Here is a 26,466-nt window from a genome sequence, read left to right on the forward strand (position 1 = left end):
ACAAAATCTTTTTTCAGTTATGCAAACATGGAGGGAGGCCTTTCCCAGCCATGGCCAAACGGAGCATGATATAGGACCCCAAGGTCCTATAGGAGCCCAAGGTCAAGGCTCTCTTTCTGGCCTCAGCAGAGCTGGCTAGGGAATGAGATGGGCCTGTTTCTGATTAGCCCAGTTCACCCAGGTCCAAAAAGGAGCCTGTCTCTTGCTCAGTCTGGCAACACAATTCATTAGAAACATAGATTTTGGACAGCATCCCTGAGCGGTGCTGAAGAGGAAGGTGTCCGACAGTGAAGTCTTCCTATAGGAAGGGCAGATGAGAGAAAGCACCCTTTCTACACACACAGCACCTCCTGCTGAGGATTAGTGGCTCAGCTCTCAGAAAGTCCCTTAGTCATTTACGCTCACTTCCAGGACACTTAGACCAACTGATCTGCCTAATAAATCAAAGCAAGAGTCTCCCAGTTCTCTGGTCACTCCAGTTGAAAATTACCAGTCTCCTCAACTGATGGAAGCCTTAGCTAGTGTCGGCATCAAAGGCTAGATTTAGAGTTATCTCTGGCCCGCAGGCTGGACAGGCTCTCATGATGCCAGGCCATAAGCGTCATTCCCAGGATGGGGCATGTTTAATGTCAGCATGTGGTCAGGAGGGCAGGACTGAGCCAAGCCACTGGTCTTGTCTCTTCTTGGGTTTCCTTTATGTTCCCGAACAAACTTTACCCCTGCTAGGAGCCGGTCATCTCTCTTTGAAGTTTGCATGGACAAATGCATACACACATGCACACACACACACGCATGCACACACACACACGCATGCTCCCATACACCTATACATACACATTCAAAAAATACTGTTAGTCCATAAGCTTTAAAGCTAATATTTAATCCTTCCTTGCAGGGACTTGCTGATTATATTCTTGTTTCCACAAAACTGAGCAAGAAAAATGTACATTGTTTTCTTCACTGATTATTCTCAAGCATTTAGTTTGCAGAGATACTTACTGCTACAGGAAACTTTATAAATGCTCAGACATACTAATATAAAATTCTGATTTCTGTCTTACTTAAATAGGGAGTGTAATATAAGGGTTAAGCATTCAGGCACATGAACTAGACTTTCTGGTTCAAACCTAATTGTGCCACTGACTAGAGATTAAATTTTGGTAAAGTTCCTTGTTACCAAGTTACCTTGTGCCTTGTTTTTCTCATTTGTCAAAAGAGGCTAATGTTAATGGTCCTTACCTCATAGGACTATTATGGGAACTAAATTATTTAATGCAGGCAGAGATCTTAGAACCCTGCCTGGCATACAGCAAGTAGGCAATGAGGACGGTTGTCCTGGCGGTTGCTATTTATTCACATTTATTCACTGTGATCGACTAGTGCTCTACAAGCAGGCTCCAGTGGAAACATTTCAGTAACAATTCATTGTTTACAGCATTTCACTGTTTTCAAACCATAACCACATTCACTATGCTATTACCCACTGTTCATCAACAAGCCTCCACGTGGGTGCATGGTCCATTGTTACCTTCATTTGCCGGCTGCAAAAATGAATCCCAGAGAAATTATTTGTTCAAGGACACAGAGAAAGTTTCAGAGTCAGAACTAACCCCAGCTTTCTAACCTTGGGGCCAGCACTCTTCCAATTACACGGAGTTATTCAACACACTTTGCTGATGATGTAAATTATAACTATGGTGTTTTTTGTTTTTTATTTATTTTTGTTTGTTTTTGGCTGTACGGTAAAATGTCTTTTAGTATTCACAAAAGGAAATCATTCTTATTTTTCACGTAAATACAAAAAAGCTCCTAGAAAAATTTGTGTACCCAAATAGAACAGTGATTTTCTAACAGTGGGCAACAACCTTAGATAATGAAACAATTTAGTGAGTTTCTACTAGCATTTTTTTAAGAAAAATGGAAAAGGATAGACCATACTAGGACAGAATAGAAAATATCAGAGTACAACATTTATTATTTTGTAAAGCTCTTATTTCACTTATGTTTTGTTTGTATATATATATACTAGGTTATAATGTAAAAGGTAAATAATTTTTAAAATGTATTTCTTTATACCCACTAGGATGGTTATATTTAAAGACAATGGAGAATTACAAGTATTGACATGGATGGGAAGAAATTGGAACCCTTTTACATAGCTGGTGGTAATGTAAAACAGTGCAGCTGTTGTGGAAAACAGTTTGGCAGTTCCCTCAAAAAGTTAAACATAGAATTACCATATGACCCAGCAATTTCACTCCCGGACATATACTCACAAAAATTGAAACTAGGTATTGAAACAAATACTTGTACACAAATGTTCACAGCATCACTATTCACAATAGCCAGGGGGTAGAAACAAATCAAAAGTCAATGGATGAATGGATAAACGAGATGTGGTATATCTGTACAATTAATTATTATTCAGCCAAAAAAAAGAACGACGTATTGATACATAATACAACACATGGATGAACCTCTAAAACACTGTTCTAAAGTGAAAGAAGCCAGACATTAAAGCCCACATATCATATGATTCCACTTACAAAGGACTACCCAGAGTATGTAAATCCACAGAGAAAAGAAGCAGATTAGTGGTTGTCAGGGGCTTGGGGAACGACTCCTTAACTGGCATGGAGTGTCCCTGGGGGGTGATGACAGTATTTTGGAACTGGTGAGAAATGGTGGTTGCACAACATTGTGGGTGTACTAAATGCCACTGGATTGTATGCTTTAAAATGGCCAATTTCATGTTATATGAATTTTGCCTCAATTTTTTTAATGAAAAATATATATATTTCTACACTTGTGTCCTAGTCAAAGAATGTGTAAGCCACTGAAATGGAAGGTCATGTTTACTCTGGTGTGCCTGTCCCCCTGACACAGCACCATGACCTCATCATCTGTTGTGACCCCACGTGGGAGAAGGGAGGCACCTTCCTTCTTCAGATTCCACACCTACCCTGCTTCTTTCTGCTCAAGGAAGGGGGACTGGACTTCAGGAAAGTCTATCTATCTCACATTTTCCCAAGAACTAAGAGGAATCATGGGCATCTTCTACCCTGAGAGCAACTTGGAAGGAGAGACAGCAACTGGACCTTGAGAAATGAATAAAGTTAGATCTATCAAATCCTGGTTCTCCCACATACTTAATTCATGACCTTGGGAAAATATTGTATCCTTCTGTTTCTTTAGGTGCTAACTTAGCATTTTTGTTGTGAGGATTAAGTGAGATAATACCTGTAATGCTCACAGAATCTAGTTGATGCATAAGAGAAGCTGCTCTTATTATAATTGATATTATTCCAATATTTCATCAGTTTGAAGCCATATATTTTTTCATGTTTCAACATCTCCAAAATCAGAAGTTTTGCAATGGGAAACAATTCATAGTTTAATTGGCCTCATTTTTTATCTTTCTTAGTGGCACATCTTACAATTGATAGCATCTTTGATTTGATAAAATGCAGCATTTGGAGACAAGTACTTCAGAACATTGAGTCTCAACCCTTTAAGACCTAATGCTCCTTTTAGTAACAAATTCTTTGTTACTGAAGTACTTACCGAAGTAAAATTTATAGTTAACCTAGCCAACCTACACACACTAGGTCAAAAAGAATCAATATGCTACTCCAGAAGATGTAGCAAAGTGGATAGATATTTTACCTGTGTGTAAAATCACTCCAAATGCAACAACTACAAAAATATGTCCGTGACTAGCATGATACAGAAAATGATTGGGGCTTTTCTTTAAATCAAGTAGCTCTTTCTGTAAGTCTGGTAATTTACTTAATCATTGATAACATGGAGATACAGGTACTAGATATTTCTATTGGTTTCATTTTTGCTGTGAACAAACACTTGTCCCATCAGAAAGAAAAAGCACACTGCTTGTAGGTGGCTGAAGGGACAGTCTTAACAGGACGGATACATGATTTCAGAAAAGCATATACCAATCCCACAATAATCAGTAACTGCAATATATCTGTCATGACAGTCATGGGGAATTGTTTTGATAAGAATTTACCCACAGCAAAAATAATAACTAAAATTAAGAGATCATTATTTTTTAAAAGCTCACCTTTCTAAATACCCAAAGATATATGAAAGAGAGAAAGTGAATAAAACATGAAGGAAATAAATTTACATTTGACATGAAAATCTAAAATCTAAATATATAAATAATGTTTGCTTGTGTTTAAAAAACAATGAAAGAATAAACAAATACAAATAGAACAAAGGTAGTTGAAATGGTTAATTCTAGGAGGAGGAGGGGTAAGGTAGGGTAGAGGGGACAGAGTAACACTAAATTTCCTTAAATATGTAACTAAACAAAATGTAGCTCAATCAAAGCAAAAAGTATAAATCCTAAAATCATATGTAATATTATAATTAAGTATCTGGTTGGTGGCATACCCAGGAACAGAGAACTTTTCCTAGCAACTTTACTTTGAGCAACTCTAGTAGGCTATATCTTAAGTGAAAAAATAATAGCTAATAATAATAATATAATTTAAAAACATTTTTTAGTAAAATAATGTTTGTGGGAGTCTTAATATCATTATTCTGAGACAATTGTGTATAATGTGAGAAGATAATTATGTTCCTATCACTGAATACAGAGATTTTTGGTGTGGGAGAAAGGAGATAAAGATAGAGGATTGATTAATTACTGAACTTAAAGTGGAAATATCAGTATAAACCTCTAATGTGTTTTATCTTTAAAAAGCAATACATTTTTCCTAGTTCTGTTTACTGAAAGGGCTAGAAACAAAGACCAATCTAGGAGCAATGAGTACCCACACAACCCAGATTGTGATCTCTACATCCCATTTCTCACTGAAAGGAAGCAGGCTTAGAACATCTTTTCAAAGCAGCTATCAGAGAACTTTTCAAATATAATTAGGATCATATCAAAGGACTCAGGATCCTAATTACATAAGCTCCCATTGACTAAACATAGGACAATTAGAGCATTAGTAAGAGTAATAATGCAGAAAATTGCAACACATCAACTATGTTTAGTGTTTGGTTATGTTTGAGAACACTAGCAAACCAAATCATTTTACCAGTAGCCAAAACGAAAGAATCAAGCATTTATCCTGTCTTTCCAAAGATCCAATCAATGGTCATCAATGTAGTTAACATTATATAAAAGAGTCCAACAGACAGTATCTATCTCGTGGAAGTGAATAGTGTGATCTATGAAGTCTTGTGGAGAAGAGGGAGGAGGGAAATAACTAGAATCTAATCAAGCATCCAGATATAACACCATTTGACAAGGAGCACACTTGACAGGGGAACAAACGTGTTACAGGACACCACAGGGATACCACCAGCAAATCCACATTGTGAGAAACTGCAGAACAAACAACCCTGTTTATGAGGAAAGGGGCGGGGCTGGGAAAAGTAGGAGAGCCGCTAAGTTCAGAGGCCTTCAATGACTGAGAAATCAACTGTTATGTGTGATCCTTGTCTGGATCCTGACTCAAAGAAACGAAACCTAAAAACCACATTTAGTACAATTAGGGAAATATGAATACTGACTGGAGAGTCAGTAAGATTGTGGGATTACTCCTGGCAGGGGCAGGGGGTGAGATGGTGGTTATTGATGTTTAAATCAATAAACATTTAAATGTTTAAAAAGGGAAATCCTTATTTTTTTAAGAAGATACATAGAGAACACAGATGATATGATTTGACATTTGAAATTTGCTTCAAAATGATTCAGAGAGGGCAGGTGTTGGGTGGGAGCACAGGGGGAAAAGAATGGCCAAGAGTTGATAATCATTGAAGCTGGATGAGGAGTACACAACGGCTGATTATCCCTACTTTTGAACATATTTTGAATTTTCCGTAATAAAAAAAAGTTAAGTCCACAAAAACAAAAATATTGTAAATAAAGCATTCAAAAAAGAAAACTACCAATAGTAGTTAACAAGAGACTAGCCATAGTATGGATTTTCAGGATAACAGTTTTGAGAATGAGGAACCATAGGGTGAACAAAATTGATACACCTAAGCAAGACAATGGAAACTTTGTTTATCTTAACTGAGCGTCTGTTGGCTGACTTTTTGAGACACTCGTTTAGAAAACTCCTCACAAAGCAACTAGAGAATTGAACATGGCAAAAATTGTGACAAACGACAAAGGTGGACTTTTACCAAGTTAGATATAAGATATATAATTTTCACTGCAGCCAAGAATATGCTGGAAAATTAACCTAGTCATTCAAATGAATGATAAATGTGACATTTTGTGTTCTATTTGCACAATCCAAAAATGTTAAAGCAAATATATTTATTTGCACTGTTTCCTTTGAAATTAATGGGAAAAACACAGAACTGAAATATGAACGCCTGACACAGATGTATTCTAAGAGTCAAGGGACGCTCCTACATTTCTGCAGATACAAGGAAGTCATTGATTCCCCCGTCCTCCATCGGCCAATAGCTTGAAAAACAGCCGCTAGGATTGCATGAATCTTACAAAGCAAAACCCCTGGAACAGTCCATCCCCACTGAGATTTAGCAAACTGTACTCCCTCTAATAATTCTTCCATATGTCTAAATAATTCCCTCTGGGATATTAACTTACCCAGTTAAGAGAAAGAAGAGAGAAGAACATACCATATTTTATGTTTACCCACAGAGTCACTTGGAAAACCATTAAGTGGTACCACATGGGGATGCTGACATGGGAGAATGAAGCGATCTCAGTGCCTTTTTGTTTGCTGAAGCCAGACCCATGGAAAGCACACTACACCGGCAACTGGATACCTGACATAAGGCCAAGACTCTGTTACTTATGAGCTGCATAACCTTGAGCTGGTCCCAGTCTCCTCATCTGTAAATTAGGATTTCAAGAGTCGAAGAACAAGGTAACAAAGGGAAAGTCATGTACTTCTCTTAAAACATTCATCACAGGTCCTATACCAGTGAGTCAGACCATGCTTGGCTCAACTTTCCATCAATAATAGCACACACTTATCAAATGTCCATGAATCCTCAGGTAACTGTGTTCAGTACTAGGATGGAAAGATAAGTAAAAAGTATTTCTTCCCTCAAACCTGTTAGGGTTCACAAGTGAGTAGATAAATATACAGGATGATTAAAATGTTTTAAAACTGAATGTGCTATGGCCCAGAAAGTTCATGTGCACCAAGACTCAAAGAATGAGTGGACTATTTATCATAAGCAGAGAAGCAGAGAGAGGCATAGAGGTGGGGAAAAGGGCATTCAAAGCGAAGAAAAGGCTCAGAGACAGAGTTTAAGAAAATGCAAGGACATGGAACAAATAATTCCAAAGTGGGTTACAAATAGAAAGATGAGACCAAGAAAGGGTAGGTTGAGAACAGATCGTGACGAGCCATGACTGTTCTGATGAGGAATTTGGACTTTCTCCTCTGGGCTTTTGAGGACCATCAGAGATTTTTCATCTAGGGAAGTCCATGATCACTTTCTTGTTCCGTTCACTGTTGTCAACCTCCACTGATGGAGTGATGCTTTTCCCCAAAACAATGCAACATGACTTGACTTTTCTTGTTCAGAAACATCACAGGCGGCTGTGTGCAGAGCTGTGGACATGGTTCTCCCATGCTACCAATTTTGAGAAAACACACCTGAAATTGTTCTTAATTTATGCTACCGCTATTTAGGATAAGTTTTCATTTTAGATCCCATGTATATAAAATGCAGGAGGAATCCAATTCCAGATTATAGTAAGGCAGATTTATTTACTGTTATAAGCTCTCCGTCCAGCTCTTTCAAACCATTAAGAGAAATGTCTTTCTCTGGGCTATATATGATGTATTTGTTTTCTGAAAGAGTTAATGTAACTCCCAAATGTGTCTTATTCCCCTAGAATATCTGAATTATGATGGAGGCATCTGTCCTATTTAGAGCTAAGAAAGCTAGCATTTATCTAACATCTTCTTCAAACACAATGCTATACAAGTTATAAGCTTCCTCAGGTTACAAAGAGAGAAAAACAGGAGAAAGGCTGGTTTCTGTCCTTGAGTGTTGACAGTCTAAGAGGAGAGGCTGCCTAAGCACAAATGGAAAGATTGAAAACACTTTGTTAAAAACATTAAGGAGAAATTTGAATGTGACATGCTAAGAACAGACGAGCTCCCCAAAATAAGATTTCAATAGCTTTGAAGTAATATCTTTCCTAGAACGTGCCACTATATGTCTCTATCAATGCCTTTTAAAGTAAGACTTGCCGGGAAGAAAATGTTAGAATATAACTTTACTTGGTAAATGCTATTATTCTGATTTTGAGCTCTTAATGCCTGCTCTATGATAAGCCTTTCTCTTCAGGTACAGAACATTATGTATTTTCCTTCGCTTTTTTGTGGTCATTTTGTCGGGTGCAAATTCTGAAAACAAAATTCTGTAGACTAGTAGTTAGCACAATAGTTTACCCAGAAGGACTGAGGACTGCCTGGTAATAAAAGGGACCAGATCAACATTCTTCCCACCCTTCCCTCAAGGCATGCGGCTAATAGGTTCTGTAACATGCCCATAGGACCTGGCAGAAATGGTTTATAAATGGATACTTTGGGCCGCAGTCCCTTATCTACAATTCCAAAAGCTTTTTGCTCTGAAAACCAAGCATTTTTCTAACTCATTGGTGACAAAACCTGGCTCATGCTGATAATTGGGTATATTATTTATTCCATTTGGCATGAACATATTTTCCTACAGAAATAGAAACGTGTTTGATCATGGAATGCTGCCCATCTACCCCGAAGCACAGGTATATAAGTTATGCTTTATCATTTAAAGATTTGAAAATTCTGAATTCTAAAACAAATCTGATCCCAATGGTTTCAGGTAACAAACCATAGCCCCATAATAGCAGCCACTTACTAAGTACCTTTCACATGAAAATGCTGCACAAATATCATCACTGTGCCCTATGAATGAGGTATTAATATTACCATTTAAATGCTGGGGATGCTGATGCCCAGCAAAATTAAGCGATTCATCCCACCATCCCAATATCAAGCGAGTGATAGAGCAAAGACTCAAACTCAGGTCTGTCTGATTGCAAAGCTCATGTGCTCATTTCACTCAGCCTGGAGTTTCTCTGCCGGCTTCTGTCATGTCCCTGTTCACCAACCCCATCAAGCCACCCCCTCGATGGTGAGCCATGGTTTCTGGGATCCTTCAGGTGTATGCAGATGCTGAGGAGAGGAAGGTGTTAAGCATCTATGAGGAGTTAGTTCTCTTCTTGCCCCTTTGAACAATTAATGGGAGTTGTCCCAAGACCTACATTTGTATGCCGATTCATTGCCATCTAGTGGTTATTTTTAAGATCAGTTTTGCATAAAATGTTAGGATGATGTAGGATCATTTCTAATAGACAGGGGGTTTGGTCCTTGGATGCTGTTGGAAAAAAATAACAAGATTTGCAGTATAAAGGAAACTAGCCCAAGAAAATATTTACGAAATGAAATAAATTTCTTTCATGTTCTTCAGGTGGAGGACCCACAAGTGGATGGGGTTTGCTAAGGCTTTATCAAATCTCATCTCTGACCTAAATAATCTCTAGATTAAATCTCTACACAGGTTGCTTAGGAAAATAGAAGCTTTCTCTAAAACTGTTTCAGCACACTTTTCTCAAAGATTGCCAGGGACTGTCTCTGTTCTAATTATAATATTTACAATGCAAATTGGTGGTTGCAGTGTATATCCTCTGCATGAAATTGAAAATAGTCATTCATACCCTCATTTACATATGTTCCTTTCCAGAACAAACTCGTACTCATCTTTGGTAATAATGATATGATTTATAAACTTGAAGGTGGGTGAAAGGGAATCATAATATTGCCCATCAAAAGAAAAGTTTTTAGGCATTATAAATATTGAGTGTATTTCAGTTTAATAATATTTATTGAGCATCTGTAAAGTCTGGGGATGGATTCAAATATGGACTTAACAGGTTCTTGGCCTCAAGTTGCTTAGAATCCGGAGGAGAGAGTCTGGCAAGGACATAGTTTAGGGAAGATACAGAATGTGATGTAGAAGAATCTAACCAATATATTTGTATATTGGAATAGTACAAAAATCCTGAAGACACTCACCAGCTTGCTGGTTTTAGAGGCCAGGACCTGGGGATTCAAGTATCTAATTAATAGGCTATTGAGAGAGTTAAAGTGGCTTCGGGGTTAAAAACGTATACCTTTGGTGACACAAGGCACAGCCTTCTTATACTTCTCGCCTAACTGTGCCAGAGGGAAAGTCATGTGAATGTCAGAATCACGTCTTCCGTTACATGTTGCCTGTGGGTTAAACAGTGAATCTTGTGAGGAAGGAACATGATATAATGAAGCAGATCCCCGAAATTCACTGTATTTTAACATTATGTGGCTTGAGAGAAAAGGAAAAGTATAAGGATATTATGAGGGACCTTAAGGTATTTTCTTTTTTGAAAGCTAACAATCCTTATCAGAACTCGCTGGTAGCCCAGTGCCATTTTTCTCTGCTTTCTTCCCTTTGACATGTTTCTCTCATGTCCTTGGTCTCTTAATTGTGAATTGTGATAGTGTCTTGCTTTGGTACAAATGTTTATTCATGGGGTCCTGTTCACAGATTTCATTCTCTCCAAGTAAGAATGCAGTAGTAACGTGCTTTCTTTATTTTCGCCTCTGGGTGTGTGATGGCTCAATAAGAGGAAAAGCAATAAAGGGCAAGACTCAATACCCAGCAGAAGAACCCAATGATTTGCAACAGGCAAGATGGAAAGTACATGTCACGCTGGAGAAGGGCTTCTAAACTAGAGCCCCGAGATAGCACCTGTGACTGACAGCAGAAAGAAAGGGACAAGGGACCCTGCACAGACCCTGATGGCCCAACTGTTAATGAAGACTCACTATATCCTTATTTATTGCTGAAATTGATCCAAATACTCACTAGGGAAACAGGAGGTTCTCATTTAGGGAGGGTCAGCATGGAATGCACCCCTTTGTCCATCTGGAAAACTAAAGTAATAAAACTACCAAAACAATTTCCAGAGTTTTGCATATATGCATAATGCATATGCATAACTTCATCTGAGCCTTCAAAAAAAGCGAGGCTTTTCATGAGGTGTAAAACTGCATGATGTGTTTATTGGCAACATACTCTGCTGGAAGGCAGTACTAGAATCCTGTGTAAGGGCACCTACCAGCTCTAAATCCAGACTGCTTACATTGAAATTCTACTAGCTACTCTGATCCTGGGCAAGTTCCTTGACTCTTTCGTATCTAGATTCCATAACCTGTAAAGGAGGAAAGAGATAGGATTTGCCTATAGGGTTATTTCAAAGACTGAATGACTGAACCTATAAGGCACACAGCATAGTGCCTGGAACATTGAAATTCCTCAGTAAATATTAGCTGTTATTATTACAATGAAGTGTTGACTTAGCTTTAAATAATTCAGTAAAAAATATTTATCAAGTGGCTATTACATGCAAAAAATTGTAAAATGAATGTTCATATAAAAAGAACAGATAAGGGTGTCTGGGTGGCTCACTTGGTTAAGGGCCCCATTCTTAATTTCAGCTCAGGTCATAATCTAACGGTTTGTGGGTTCGAGCCCCTGTGTCAGGCTTTGCACTGAGCATGGACCCTGTTTGGGATTCTCTCTCTCTCCCTCTGCCCTTTCCCTGTTCGTGCTCTCTCTCTCTCTCTCTCTCAAAATAAATAAATACACTTAAAAAAAGGAAAAGATAGATATTATCTATATGGAAAGAGAAATTAACAACCATTAAGTCAAGTACCATGGCAACATTCTCAAATGCAATATTATGAACAAACAAAAAGCTGTTTTTTGAGTAATTGATTTTTTGGGTACATTTTCCTTGTTGAATTAATTCCACCTTACCAAAGATGCCTCTGGTGGAGGTATATATAATGACATATGGATATTGGATGGCTTTCATGTGATCTACCTCATTTCAAGAAGTTTGGAAAACTTAAAGGAACAAATGCTGAGCACGTCCTTTGGAAAAATTTCCCTCATATATCAATTTCTGGAGACTATCTCCTCATCCATCAATTTCTTGACTGGGTATTCTTCAGGAGCTAGTCAGTAACCAACTTAGCATTGAGCGCCCAGAAAATGGCAAAAGTACTAAAGAACTGGGGCACTATTCAGGATTCAGTGTAGCTTTTTCCATTTTTTTTTTATTAAAAATATTTTTTAAGTGCCAGCACTCACCAACTGTGTGAAGAATAAAGTCATAAAAACAAACCCTCCAACCCCCAGTGTGTGCAGGAAATGAAGAGACAAAAATTCAATAAAAAAAGCAATTTCAGGTTTTGGCTTCTGTGGAGTTCCATACACCATATGGTTTTGGAAATCTTTTAAAATGATGAAACCAGCAGTGCGTGAGAGAGATTCCTAATAGTTCACCCGTTTTTTGGAATCCCGGGACAGGACACAAACCATGGCGTAATTGTCACGTAGAGAATGTTATGATAGAGTTAATGTTTGTAAAATGTTTAGAACTTGGGTGAATGCTAGAAAAATCATGGAAACTCAGCATCAGTGTTCTGCCCAGTTTTTGTTGTTATTGTTGTTGTGTTAGCCCTCCTCCAACCCTGGGGAAAAGTGCTCACATGGCGGTGCCTGGGTGGCTCAGTTGGTTAAGCCTCCGACTCTCGATTTCTGTTCAGGTCATGATCTCACGGTTCATGGGATCAGACCCTGAGTAGGGCTCTGTGCTGACAGTGCAGAGCCTGCTTGGGATTCTCTCTCCCTCTCTCTCTGCCCCTCTGCTGTTCATGCTCTCTCTCTCAAAATAAATAAATAAACTAAACAAAACGTGCTCATGCACACACACTCCTACGCACATAGAAAGCTCCATCTTGTATCTCCAGCCCATATATATGCTCATACATTCAACTACCTACTCGACAGCACCTCAAATTTAACATAAAAAAAGGCCAGCAACCTACTTTTGTCACAGCCTTACCTACTGAAGTAAAGGGTAACTTCACGCTTCCACTCCCAGTTCATGCTGACAAAAACTTTGCCGTCATCTGTGGTTCTGTTCTTTCTCTCAAACCCCCCTCCATTATGTCAGCAAAGCCCATCAGCTCTGCCTTCAAATTCTGTCCTGCATCTAGCCACACCTTCCCAGTTGCACGCCACCCTGGTCCACATCACCACCGCCTCTCCCCTGCTCATTGCAATCCCTTCCAACTGGCTCCCAGCTTCCTCACTTGTTGCCTTTGGTTTATTTTCAAAACAGCAGTTGGAGTGATTCTGTTACAATGTTAAGACAAGATCATGTCAATCTGCTGCCCCAAACCTTCCAATAATTTCCCTTGCCACTCAGTAACAGCCAGCATGGCTATAATGGCCAAAGGCACTGTGCTCTCTGTGGGTCCCTGCTCCTTTGGGCTTTCTGACCTCATTTCTCCTGTTTATTCCCATTTCTCTCTTTCCTTCTCTCTCTCTCTCTCTCTCTCTCTCTCTCTCTCTCTCTCTCTCTCTCTCTCTTTCTCCTTCCCTCTTCCCACTCAGATACTCTTAACTGGAACTGACTTCTTCACTCTGACTGACACCCACTCTGCCCCCAAACTCCTTACCACACCCCTTCTTTCTTGGTGGTATGGGTCTCCTCAATAGTCTTCCCTTGTGGTACCTAAAGTTGCAAATCCCCCTCCATACCATTTTTACCCCCTTTCCATACTTTTATTTTCTCCTGAGCATTTACCATCATCTAACTTACTGTGTGTTTCATTTTACTTAGTTATCTAATAGCTGATGTTGTCAGAATGTAGTTCCAGAAGGGAAGGGAATTTTTGTATTCACATTGTCTGTCACTGGTTCTTAGTGGGAGATCCCTTCAGGTTTATGGGCCCCGAAACTTATACAGTACACAATCTGAAGGACCCTCTTAAAAAAAAAATACAAAATGACCAATACAAAATTAGGCATAAAACCGGATATTTACATTAGAAATCATAATAATTATTTTTTAAATAGTCAAAACTGGCATAAAAATCACCAAGTCCAAGAAAATGACATTTATTTACTGCCTATTCATGTCTGTGATACTTTTTCTCTATATTTTGGGCTATATCCCTTTTAATACCTCTTTTTATGACAATATTTTTATAATATTTTCTATAGAGAAAATTAAAAGGTAATTTGGCTTCTCCTCTGGTATAGTTTTGTTTTGTTCATTAAAAATTTTTAAAAATGTTTTATTTATTTATTTTTGAGAGAGAAAGTTTATGAGCAGGGAAGGAGCAGAGAGAGAGGGAGAGAGAGAACTCCAAGCAGTGTCCGGCTGTCAGTGCAGAGCCCTATGCAGGGCTTGAGCTCAGGAACCATGAGATCATGACTCAAGCTGAAATCAAGAGTTGACTGCTTAATTGAGTGAGCCACCCAGGCACCCCCCAATATTTTTATTATTATTATTATTATTATTATTATTATTATTTTGGAGAGAGAGAGAGCACACTAGTGAGGGAAAGGGGCAGAGAGAGAGAGAGAGAGAGAGAGAGAATTTTAAGCAGGCTCCACATTCACCCCAGAGCCTGATGTCAGGCTTGATCTCACAACCCTGGGATCATGACCTTAGCCAAAATCAAGAGTCGGATGCTCAACTGACTGAGCCACCCAAGCACTCCTCTTTTGCTCTTTTTTAATCGATTGCTTGATCGATTTATTGGTTGGTTTGTATTGATGGTTCAGTTTTACAGCTTGTTATTGTCGCATAATAGATTGATGTCTAATTTGGAAAAACATCTATCAGGTTTCTTTCATATAGACTTATCGGATTTCAAGTTCTTGTGCAGTGACCATCTTAAACACTCTTTGAAATGATGACACTCAACAGTTTGTCAGTGATGTCCTCATTGTAATGGCCTGATGGAAGATTCATGCTATCTTTGGAAATGCCAGTGGGGATAATATTTGCAATTTCACACACAAATTCACTGTTTTTGGTATATGGGTTTGTATCCTTCAAAAGTAGGAAATCCAATAACATCTAGAACATGTAATTCTCATCAAAAAGAAAGCATTGCCTGGTGCATGTATTTGCCACATTTTAGTACATTCCTGACCAGAGATAGCTTTAATTTTAACCAGGAGACTATGAGAATGGATAGGACTATTTTGAGTTTTACATACCTCATGATTGGAAGAATTTTCCAAAGGCTGGCTCCTGCTAGTTTCTCCTTCCTACCCACATGCTTTGCTGTAGGACACATTCATAGTGACCACTGACCTTGCACTTTTGTGCCAAAACCTTGGGAGGATTGCTGCAGCAGGCAATGGTAGAGGCAATGGCAAAGAGTTCCAGAAACTCTTGCTACCCCAGGATGGTTAGCAGCAACCTGCATCCTCAGTCAGCTCTCCCTTAGCCAGACCCCTCAAAATGCCAGCAGACCTCCGTTCCCAGAAAATGTGTGGGGAAATCTGAGTGGAAAGTGACAGTTCTCCTGATTATGGTGAAAATAACTTCTTATTGCAAATTTCACAAAAATGTGTGTCCAAGTGAGCCTCTTCTGGGACTTTGAAAAGGGCCTGTACAACTGAGGAGCCCTTAAGGCTTTCATAGATTCATAATTAATTAGCTTGTGACACTCAGTAAATATTAGTTGAGTAGAGTAAGGAAGGAAATGAGCAATATCTGAGTCTCAAACCCACAACCTAAAAATCCAAACACCATGACGTTTTTTAATTTTTATTTTTAGTGTTTATTCATTTTTGCAAGATAGAGAAAGAGCACAAGCAAGGGGAGGGGGGCAGAGAGAGAGAGGGAGCCACAGAATCCTAAGCAGGCTCCAGGTTCTGAGCTGTCAGTACAGAGCCCGATGTGGGGCTCGAACTCAGGAGCCATGAGATCATGTCCCGAGCCAAAGTCGGATGCTTAACCAACTGAGCCACCCAGGTGCCCCAATGCCTCTGGAGTTTATATGGATTTTAAAGCAGATACAGCAATATATTCCAATCAGTGTCAGTTTTGTGGACCATGAATTTTAAATAGAAGTGAATTTTACCTTTAGAATATTCGACATCTGCACATTAAGTTTCTAACTTCAAAGAACACTGCTGAATGTGGTCCAGTCTTATGTGATGAGAAATTCAAGGTACATACCCACCAAGCCAAGTCCCTCTAGGTTAAGGGGAATGCTGTGTATATGGTGGTGGGGAGGACAAGAAGAAGAAACACTGAAGAAATAGTGGGAATATTATTGTAAAATTGGGGAGCATTCTATCCATACTCTTGGCACTGGTCTGGAGTCTAGAGAGGCCAGGAGGTGAATGACACTATCACTTTGGATAAGTTACTTTACACTTCAAAGCCTCAGTTTTGCCATCTAAAAATATCTGGCCTATAACGGGTAGTCAGTAAATGGTAGCCACCATTGTTTTGTTGTTGTTGTTGATGGTGTAATGACAAGACTGCTCTGATACATGGAGTGATTATTCACCTCATCTTCCTCTGGTCACCTATCTAGATTCTGCCATTTTCTCTTCTTTAGAAAGAACCACACCCCAAAGCAAAAGAGATGGGGGATCCATTTCTGGCTGTTCCTTGTGCCTAATACTCCTGAGCCCTGACAATAGGTAGGGCCCCTTCCAAAGCAAACAAAAATTCGTGGTGAAAGTCACAGCCCTCACTATTTCTGCCTTCATATTCTGTTTGTTGTTGCCATAGAGCTAAGAGCATTTTCTAAAGCCAACCTTCCAGCTGGCTGCCTGAGCTTAGTCCATTTTTGCCCTTTCCAAGAAATTAGACTGGTACAAGAGGAGGAAGAAAATACCTAGACCAAAAAAATTTTTTTCTGCCCACTATGTAAGAGAGAATTTTTAAACCACAGGATTAATGAGTTTTCACTAGATGTGACACACTCAATGGTCCTCTAGTTGGCCAGTCCCTGCTAGTTAGTTGTCAGCATTATGTTTTGGGAAGGGAAATGATATTGAAGGCTCATGTGACTATAATCCCAGACAAAATATTATAACCATGAACACAAAAACCTATGCCCTCTCTTAAAGTCAATAACATTCTTTGTGAATTACATTCGACAGCTAAGTAAGTCTATTTTAGACTAATTGTATTTGAAGTTCTTTATTCATTTTTTTTCTTGTGGTGGAAAAATCCCAAGTTCATAGGCACTGCAGTGGGAAAGAAGGCAAATGCCCTGTAGTGGGCAAACGTGGGAAGTGTGGCGAGCAGCAATGACAGATGGATTTTTCCACTCTGCCATTATCACGTTAAAGCTTTTCCAAGCACATACAGAGCTTTTATTGTCACTGGGCATCAATGTACACAAATCCATGGAGAGAGGGATTTGGGAGTCCAAATGGGTAGGAATGACATCCAAATTTAATAAGAATACAAAGAAATTATTTGGAAAGTAGCAGTGTGTACTCTTGGAACTGTCTCTGGAATTTATGTGGATTTTGAAGCAGATATAGAAATCTACTCCAATCAGTGTCAGTTTTGTGGCCCAAGTATTTTAAATAGAAGTGATTTTTACCTTTAGAACATTTGACATCTGTACATTAAGTTTCTAATTTCCTTACCCAATTTTGTCCCCACTTGCTGACCTATAACAGTGCAGTGACTTGACATTGACCATTGTCTACGTTCATTCTCAAGACAAGTGTTTTTTTTTCAGGTGCATTTTTTTTTAACCAATTTCATGATAAACTTTGGCCTCAATTATATACTTTATAAAATCAATGAGAAGAAGTTATTTCTCCTTTCTCCTAATGTAGCACACAAATTAGTGAGACAATACTCTTGTCTAATGTTATATATATTTTCTCTTTGCAGTAATATTGATTATCCCATTTTTCTCACATCTCTCTGTGAAAGCCCATGGGGGTGGAGGGTGAGGAGAAGCTCATTTGTTAAGTGACCCCACAGCAGATAAAATTAGTTTCCACTTCTTTCCAGAGGCTTTCCCTGCCAGGTTAGAAGTCATTCTTTAGTAGCAAAACAGCACAAATGCCAATAATGTATTTTAGATAAAATATGTCTCAAAACAAACAATGACAACAACGACAATGGGCTTGCCCTGGATTCTGTACAATTATTTATCCTGAAGGTTGGACCTTAATTCCCAAAAGAAGATTTTTTAAATGTTGCAAAATTATAACAGATTAATTATAACAGTGTATTCCTAGAGCCTTTAGCATTCACACATTAGACTCATCATCTAGAAACCTATAAGCCTATACCTTGATCATAGCCTGAGACTGCTTAAATAGATTTGGGGAACAGATAATCTTCCTCATGGAATGAACTTGCTTACCTAGGCTGTGGATTGTCCCTCAAAGGACAATGCTAGGGGCGCTTGGGTGGCTCAGTCGGTTAAGCGTCCTACTCAATTTCAGCTCAAGTCATGGTCTCATGGTTCTTGAGTTTGAGCCCCGTGTCAAGCTCTGTGTTGACAGTGCAGAGCCTGCTTGGGATTTTCTCTCTCCCTCTGTCTCTGCCTCTCTCTCTCTCTTTCTCAAAAACAAATAAACATTTTAAAAAGGGACAAGGCTAATGTTTAAAAGGAATATCTCTGAATTATAAATATTTCTCTTTGGAAGTGATCAGTTCTTTCTTCCTCTCAAATCATGGTTGCCATAAATGGTGTCATCAATGTTAACTTAAAATTTTTTTAAATGTTCATTTATTTTTGAGAGCGCAAGAGAAAGACAGAGTATGAGCAGGGGAGTGGCAGAGACAGAGGGAGACACAGAATCTGAAGCAGGCTCCAGGCTCTTGAGCTGTCAGCACAAAGCCTGATGTAGGGCTTCAAACTCATGAATGTGAGATCATGACCTGAGCTGCAGTCAGATGCTTAACCGACTGAGCCACCCAGGCGCCCATCAATCTTAACTTTAAAATTTATCTTTACAATGGTAGGAATAGGCAGTAATCTTACCCCTGAAGGGTTAGTCCATGGGTGAAGGGTGAATACTCTGGCCCATGGTAGAGGTTCCTACCTAGGATTGCCATGTAAAATACAAGATACTCAGTTAAATTCAAATTTCAGATTAACATTGGATTATCCCATGCAATATTTGGGACATATTTATACTAAAAACTCATTCAGTGTTTATCCAATTTCAAGTTTAATTGGTGTCTTATATTTTATCTGCAAATCTGGCAATCTTATTGGTACCCCTTAATCTAAAGACTCAAAACATGTATCATCAATATTCAGAAAATATTACATAAATGTCCAGCATCCATACAGGGGAGCCAAACCCAAATAGTGTTGACATGTGGAAGGAGGTGTTCTGCTCTATTTCTAGCATGTCACGGGGAAGTTCCTGAAGGATCTAGGTCTTAAGCCAATATTATGTTCTCCCTTTTAATAGTTGCAGAAGACGCTAAGGATTGACCACTCACAAGCCATCCACAATTCTTATATCCTTGCCTTCCTCTGTTACAGGGGCTGGGAAGATAAGATGTTCACTTCTCCAGACCGGCTATAGCCAGGGGTGGCCATATGATCCAGTTCTAGTGGATGAAATGCAAGTTGGAGTCACCAGGTGAGACTTCCAGGAAAGATTTTCTGAAGTGGACAGGCCCTGTTTGCTTGCCTCCTTTGGATGTCTTGCCCATCCTCAGTCTTCCTGCCGGGACCATGGATGTGTTGCTTAGGGATGCATCAAGCATCATGCAGTGATGAGGCTTCCGAGCCTAAAGATGAAAATCTTTGCACTGTGGCCAGGAGAAAAGAAGGAAAGAGGTGGCCTACCCAGGACTTCTTGTTACTCGAGACATATAAACCTTTTACTTGTGGTGGGTTGAATGGTGGCCCCCACAAAGGTATGTCAATATCCTGACACCTGGAACATGGGAATGTGACCTTATTTGGAGAAAGCTTCTTTGCAGATGTAACAAAGTTAAGAATCTTGAAATAAGGTCATCCTGGGCTATCCAGGTGCACCCTAAATCCAATGACAAATATCCTCAAAAGAGACAGAAGACACAAGGATAAAAGGAGAAGACCACGTGGAGACAAAGGCAGATCCTAGAATGATGTAGCCATGGGAACACCCAGAGCCACCAAAGCAGGAAGAGGCAAGGAGGGATTGTTCTCCAAGAGACTTCAGAGGAAGCATCGCCCTGCCAACGTACTGATTTTGGACTTCTGCCCTCCACAACTGTGAGACACCAGTAGAAGATTGTTTCAAGCGCCCCCGTCCCCACCCCCTCCAGTTTATAGTAGTTTGTTAGGAGACTCCAGGCAAACTAATCTACTTGCTTGTATCATTTTTATTGTATCTTCCACTATTTGCTTCCAACCACAATCCTGATACAGCTATCCTCACCATTTCTTTTTGTCTCTCTTTTTAAAATATTTATTTATTTTGGAGAGAGAGAGAGAGACAGAGCATGAGAGGGGGAGGGGCAGAGAGAGAGGGAGACACAGAATCAGAAGCAGGCTCCAGACTCCAAGCTTCAAGCTGTTAGCACAGAGCCTGACGTGGGAGTTGAACTCAAAAGCTATGAGTTCATGACCTGAGCTGAAGTCGGTTGCTTAGCCGACTGAGCCACCCGGTGCCCCGCCTTTTGTCTCTTTCTAATACCAAATGATAAAACCATGTCACATACTAATAAATAGACCTGTTGGGTGAAATGAAGATGCAGTATAGTATAGTATAGTATAGTATAGTTCATCATTTGATGAAAATATATAGATTGATGTCTATTTCTAATTACATCTTTTCCAACAAATCTTCCCCCTCTCTACACCTCCTACTTTCTGTGTGTGCATGTGGATACAGATTGCTAGACCACCATTTATATATATATATATACACACACATATGTATGTGTGTGTATATGTGTGTGTGTGTGTGTGTGTGTGTGTATAATCTTTTATGGGCATATATAAAAATAAAGACATTAATGAAAAATGAAACGTTCCATTTTAAAATCACATTAAAAGAAGCCCTGTCTTTAAAATGTAAATATCATCATTTGAAAAATAAAGTTTAGCTTTATCATATTTTATACAATGTAGGTACTTCTGACATGAATTTTAATCATGGAAGGTGTCACCTGTGTTGGTTTTAAATGAAGAGGTGAAAGAAGGGATAACTTAAGGTTTTCAAGTTGGATTTTGTTTCCGTTGTGTTAGGTTATTTTAAAAATCAGTATCACCAAGAAAAGAAAGACTATTTCAACAATGAATAGAGTGCTTTTGGAACAAGGGACAGCTAGGCTGTAGGTTTAGGCAATGGGTGTGAGATGGGGTGGAGGTGCAGGTGCTAACTAGCCTCAGTGAGGGGGTCTTATTTTGTTTTTAAAGTTTATGTATTTACTTTGGAAGTGAGAGAGTGCAAATCAGGGAGGGGCAGAGAGAGAGGAAGAGAGAGATAGTCCTAAGCAGGCTCTGTGATGTGGGGCTCGAACTCACAAACCACGAGATCATGACCTGAGTGGAAGTTGTACGCTCAACTGACTGAGCCACCCAGGCAACTTGAGTGGGTCTTGTCCTTGACTATATATGAGAATTGCTTGGAGAGCTTTTACAAGGTGTACAGGCCCTACCTGGAAAGATTCTGACTCTATTAGTCTGGGCTGGGACCTGTCACGGATAGTTTTAAAACCTCTCAGGCAATTCTCTTATATGACCAGGGCTAAGTTCCACTGATACAGACAAGTGGTTTGGTTAAGTCCCAAAGTCTCACTCTGGAGAAGGTGTACTCACACCCAGAGGTAAGGAGAACAGCCCTGCTGTCATCAACCATCCACGGTGAGCCACAAGATGTCTCTGAGCTCCTGCAGCTCTCTTGCTCTAAACAGTGTGGACAGAGTCTTTCATGTTTACATCTCAGAAGAGTGAGGATCAAGAATTTTAAGGAACGTGTTCAAGGACACGCTTGTAAAAGAAATAGAGGTGGATGTGCATGAAGTTCCACCTTTCTACAAGGTCAATGCCCTTTCCACTCCATTTTTTTTTTTGTGTGTGTGTGTATGTCCTACTATTGCTGGTGCTGAGGAAAAGATATAATTTAGGAGTGATTATTGACTTTTATGAAATGTGTGGTGCTGTTGGTTATAACAAAGAAAAGAAAATAATTTTATTCCACAGTTTCTGGTCATCCTCAAAAGCCGAACTGACTGATTTGTATAGAGGTGTGTGATAAGTTTTGGATATATCAGCTTGGATAGGTTGAACTACAGTCCCAGTTATACAGCCAAGCACTGATCTAGTTGCTGCTGTGAAGGTATTTTGCAAATGTGATTAAAATCCCCAATTAGTTGACTTTAAGTTTGTTAAAGGGATGGGGGGGCACCCTGGGTCAGTTGGAAGAGCATGTGAGTCTTGACCTCAGGGTTATGAGTTCCAGCCCCACATGGGGTATAGGGATCATTTAAATAAATAAAAATTAAAAAAAAATTAAAGGGATATTATCCTTCATGGACCTGCCCTAATCTGGAGAGCCCTTTAAAAGAAAGCTGAGGGACCCCAAAAAACTTCCTAAGCTGAGGGACCCCAAACAACTTTTTCCCTGTGGAGTTCCAACCTGTTCATGATACTCTTTTGTTTTTAAAAGTTTATTTATTTATTTTGAGAGACTGTGCACGCTAGTGGGGGGGAGGGCAGAAAGAGAGAGAGAGAGAGAGAACAAGAATCCCAAGCAGGCTCCACACTCAGCACGGAACTTGACACAGCGTTCGATCTCACAACTGCAAGATCATGACCTGAGCCAATATCAAGACTGAGCCACCCAGGCTCTCCCATAATACTTTCTTGATCAACTGTCCTATAGACATTAGGCTTGCTTAACTAGCCCCCACAACTGCATCATATTTAATATCTCCTACTGGCTCTGCTCTTCTGTTTGAACCCTTACAGTTCGGTTTTATATCTATGTGTATATATCCTTGCTTCTAAAGAACTGCTTATAGAGGTTCACTTAGCAAACCACAAATTGCTCTAAGACAACTTGTCAGCAAGAAAAGACCCTCTTTCTTTTGTATTGCATTAGGCCAGTCGTCTTCAAAGTGCGCCTCCCCCCAATCCCCACCCCACCAGTAGCATACCTTACCAAATGAGAAACTCTGTGTCTGGGATCCACAATCTGTTCTGAAAAGCTCTCCATGTGGTTCTGATGCAGGCTGAAGTTTGAGGACCAGTTTAGACAATGATGTAAGTTCCAGATATTTGTAAAATGTTCTTAAGTCATATGACATGAGATAAAACAAAGCCAAAGAATTCCTAAGTCTATAAAATTCACGTCTCACAGGTTCACTTTAGAGCCTGCTGCATCTCTGCCTTGGAAAGGAGCTCTTCCAAATGGAGCCATCAAGCTTTGCCTACAGGACAGTGACAAGCACAGACTGGCAATCTCTAGTCCCATTAGCACTGGCATCAACATCACAGTGGTTTTATGATTTCATGTGTCATTGCTCACTATCTAACTCTTTGCTGACTGGAAAGTTGTTACTTGGGTCATTAAAGTCAGATAATGGTTGTCTCCAATCAGAATCCCTCCTATTCCCTGCTTTCCAACCTTGCATTCCAATATGCAAGGTCTGGCCTTCACCCCAGCTACTATTTCTTTATGTGTAGAAGTAATTAGATCAGCTTCGCTGAGGACAGGTTGGTGCTCATGGAGCGTATGTAGCACATTTGATACCTACTTCAGTTCTTTTGTTTTACTTGACCCCATCCACATCTGTAGGCTGGGCTTCATTTCTCTAGCCAGCCATTGCAGAAATGCATGGTTTTTGTCCCAAGTGAAACTGGGCAAATTAGGCCATCACAACTACATCATCACTTCTTGGAAAATTAACTGAAGGTACTCAACCAGTGGTGGGCCAGTGGCATCAATCCAAACCCTCCTTAAACCCAGGAAGGAAGTCCACTCTGCACATCAGCCCTTAGTTAGCATCTTTGCATTCTCACAGGAAGTAGAACCTGTACTGGTGATTATTTGTGTACTTAGTTTTCTGTTTTGATGATGTATCATCTCAATGTCTCAACACAAGGAGGAATGTGAGCAAAGATGAAAGTGTTGATGTGAATTTTTTTTAATAAAAAAATTTTTTAATGTTTATTTATTTTTGAGAGAGACAGAGATGGAATGTGAGTGGGTTAGGGGCAGAGAGAGAGGGAGACACAGAATCTGAACAGGCTCCAGGGGCTTGAACCCACGAGCTGTGAGATCATGACCTAAGCCGAAGTTGGATGCTCAACCCACTGAGCCACTCAGGTGCCCCTGATGTGAATTTGAATAACACAGTTTACTCAAGTTTAACATCTTTGCACTTCCACATTCAACTCAGTTTGAATAAGAATGCTTTATTTCTTCTCTAAGATAAGAATTCATGCACAATGCTCTTATCACAAGCCAACCTTATTGGATGGTTGGGGGTCAAATGGGAAGGTAGCATGGTAAAATTACCATTCTAAAAACACCTTATTCTTTTTTAAAGTTCATGGTCATTTTTATAATATATAGTCACATCACACCCCCATTTGAGATAGTTAAAAGTCATTTTTTCTAAATAGATTTGGGGTGAGGGGAGGGGTGGGGAAGAAAACCTAAGCTGAAAAGTTGGCCAAACCTCAGACCTTGGTAAATTAGGTAGACTTCATCATCCATTTTTTTTTCACTCATCCATTTTTTAAAAATTATTTAAAAAAATTTTTTAATGTTTATTTATTTTTGAGATAGAGACAGAGTATGAATGGAGGAGGGGTAGAGACAGAGAGGGAGACACAGAATCCAAAGGAGCCTCCAGGCTCTGAGCTGTCAGCAAAGAGCCTGATACAGGACTCAAACTCACGGGCCATGAGATCATGACCTGAGCTGAAGTCGGATACTTACCTGACTGAGCCACCTAGGTGGCCCTATTCACACATCCATTTGATTCTTCATCGATTCATTTGTTCATTCATTCACTTAGTGAATATGTGTTGAGGCGACAGTTATAAAATAATCTGGCTGATGTGTGTGTGTGTGTGTGTGTGTGTGTGTGTGTGTGTATACATGAGCACAATATACTCAAAAATGATTTTAATTGTTAATGTATCTCTTATACTCTCATGTGTGCATTATTCTTTATTGTTATACCATTAGGAATAATTAATGTAACATTCCTGCACATATTAAGAGAATCACATGTCCTTAGAAAAGAAGCTTTACCCAACCACTCAATTTAAAATGTCAATTCAGTGTGTTAAAACGCCAAAGATTCCTATTAGGAGGGTGAAAGCACATATCAAGGCTACACAAAACAAACACTATTACAACACAGATGAATATTTCATCACTTCTTATTTCTTGTTCTTTTGGATTAGCCAGTACCTCTGTAGGTGGTTGACATTGGACCCATGGACTCAATGGAGGTGATGTTAGCACTTTAATCAAATGAAAAGTCCTACTTGAGTAATAGTGTACCAAGTTTCTTAATGTTCTATCAAAACATTTTTGAGCTTCTCAAGTCTGTAACTGTCCTAAGCTGACTTTTCTGAGCAAAGCCTTCCCCATTGTAAGTACTGTCACAGAAAGACAATTCTTAGCAAGAAGAAGAAACTTAAATTAGGCAGCATGGTGGATACAGTACTTTGTTCAAATCTCAAGTTGTGAAAGCAATTTCAAATGGCATGACCAGCGCTGAATGGAATAGAACAGAACAGGCTGGAAAGGAATGGAAAATATCTGAATGGATCTCATGGCATGCCATAAAAGTTGGTATTGTTTGGGGAAAACCTTTTCTTTAATATAAAATCTCTTGCATCATCAGTAGTTTTCTCTCTACCAAATCTTCCCATATTATAAATGTGGAATTATTTCATTTTAAAACAAAACTTCTCAAGGAGGAGCCAAGAAGGTAGAACAGCATGGAAGTTTCTTGTGTGTCTTGCCTCCATGAAATACAGCCAGACCAACACCAAACCATCCTGCACACCTAGAAAACTGATCTGAGGATTAACACAACAATCTACACAACCTGAACCACAGAATTCAGCAGGTACGCAGCACAGAGAGGTGAACTGGGAGAGAGAGAAGCTGCAGAGGGCAGGGAGCTGCTTTTGTGTGTGAAGAGAGGACAGAGATTGGGGGGGGGGGATATGGGAAAAGCACCCCACCCCAAAAGCAGCTGGAGAGAAAGAGGAAAAGTGGAAACAGCCCCAGGGACCGAACTAAAAAGGGAGAAAGGAGAAAGGAGAAAGGAGAGGGTTTAAATTCCATTAAGAATATAAACAGGGGGAGAACAGAGTCTGAAACTCCACAGCTCCATACCTGGTGAGAAGGGCGAATCCCCATGAGCAGAATGGAGTCTGGGGTTCTTCAGGCCACACAGGGAGAGGCAGGTTCCCCTGCTGGGAGGACACCTGGTTGAGGCTGTGTGACTCCCTCCCAAAGGGAAGGTCCCAGTGGACCCGGGAGAGCAACCACATTTGCTGGTCTTGGAACAAAGTCGTTAAGGGTGAAGCCTGGTGCCAGATGTGTGTTGTGATTTTCCAGAAT

This window comes from Panthera leo, chromosome D3 (assembly GCF_018350215.1).
Source record: "Panthera leo isolate Ple1 chromosome D3, P.leo_Ple1_pat1.1, whole genome shotgun sequence".
Classification (NCBI taxonomy): domain Eukaryota; kingdom Metazoa; phylum Chordata; class Mammalia; order Carnivora; family Felidae; genus Panthera; species Panthera leo.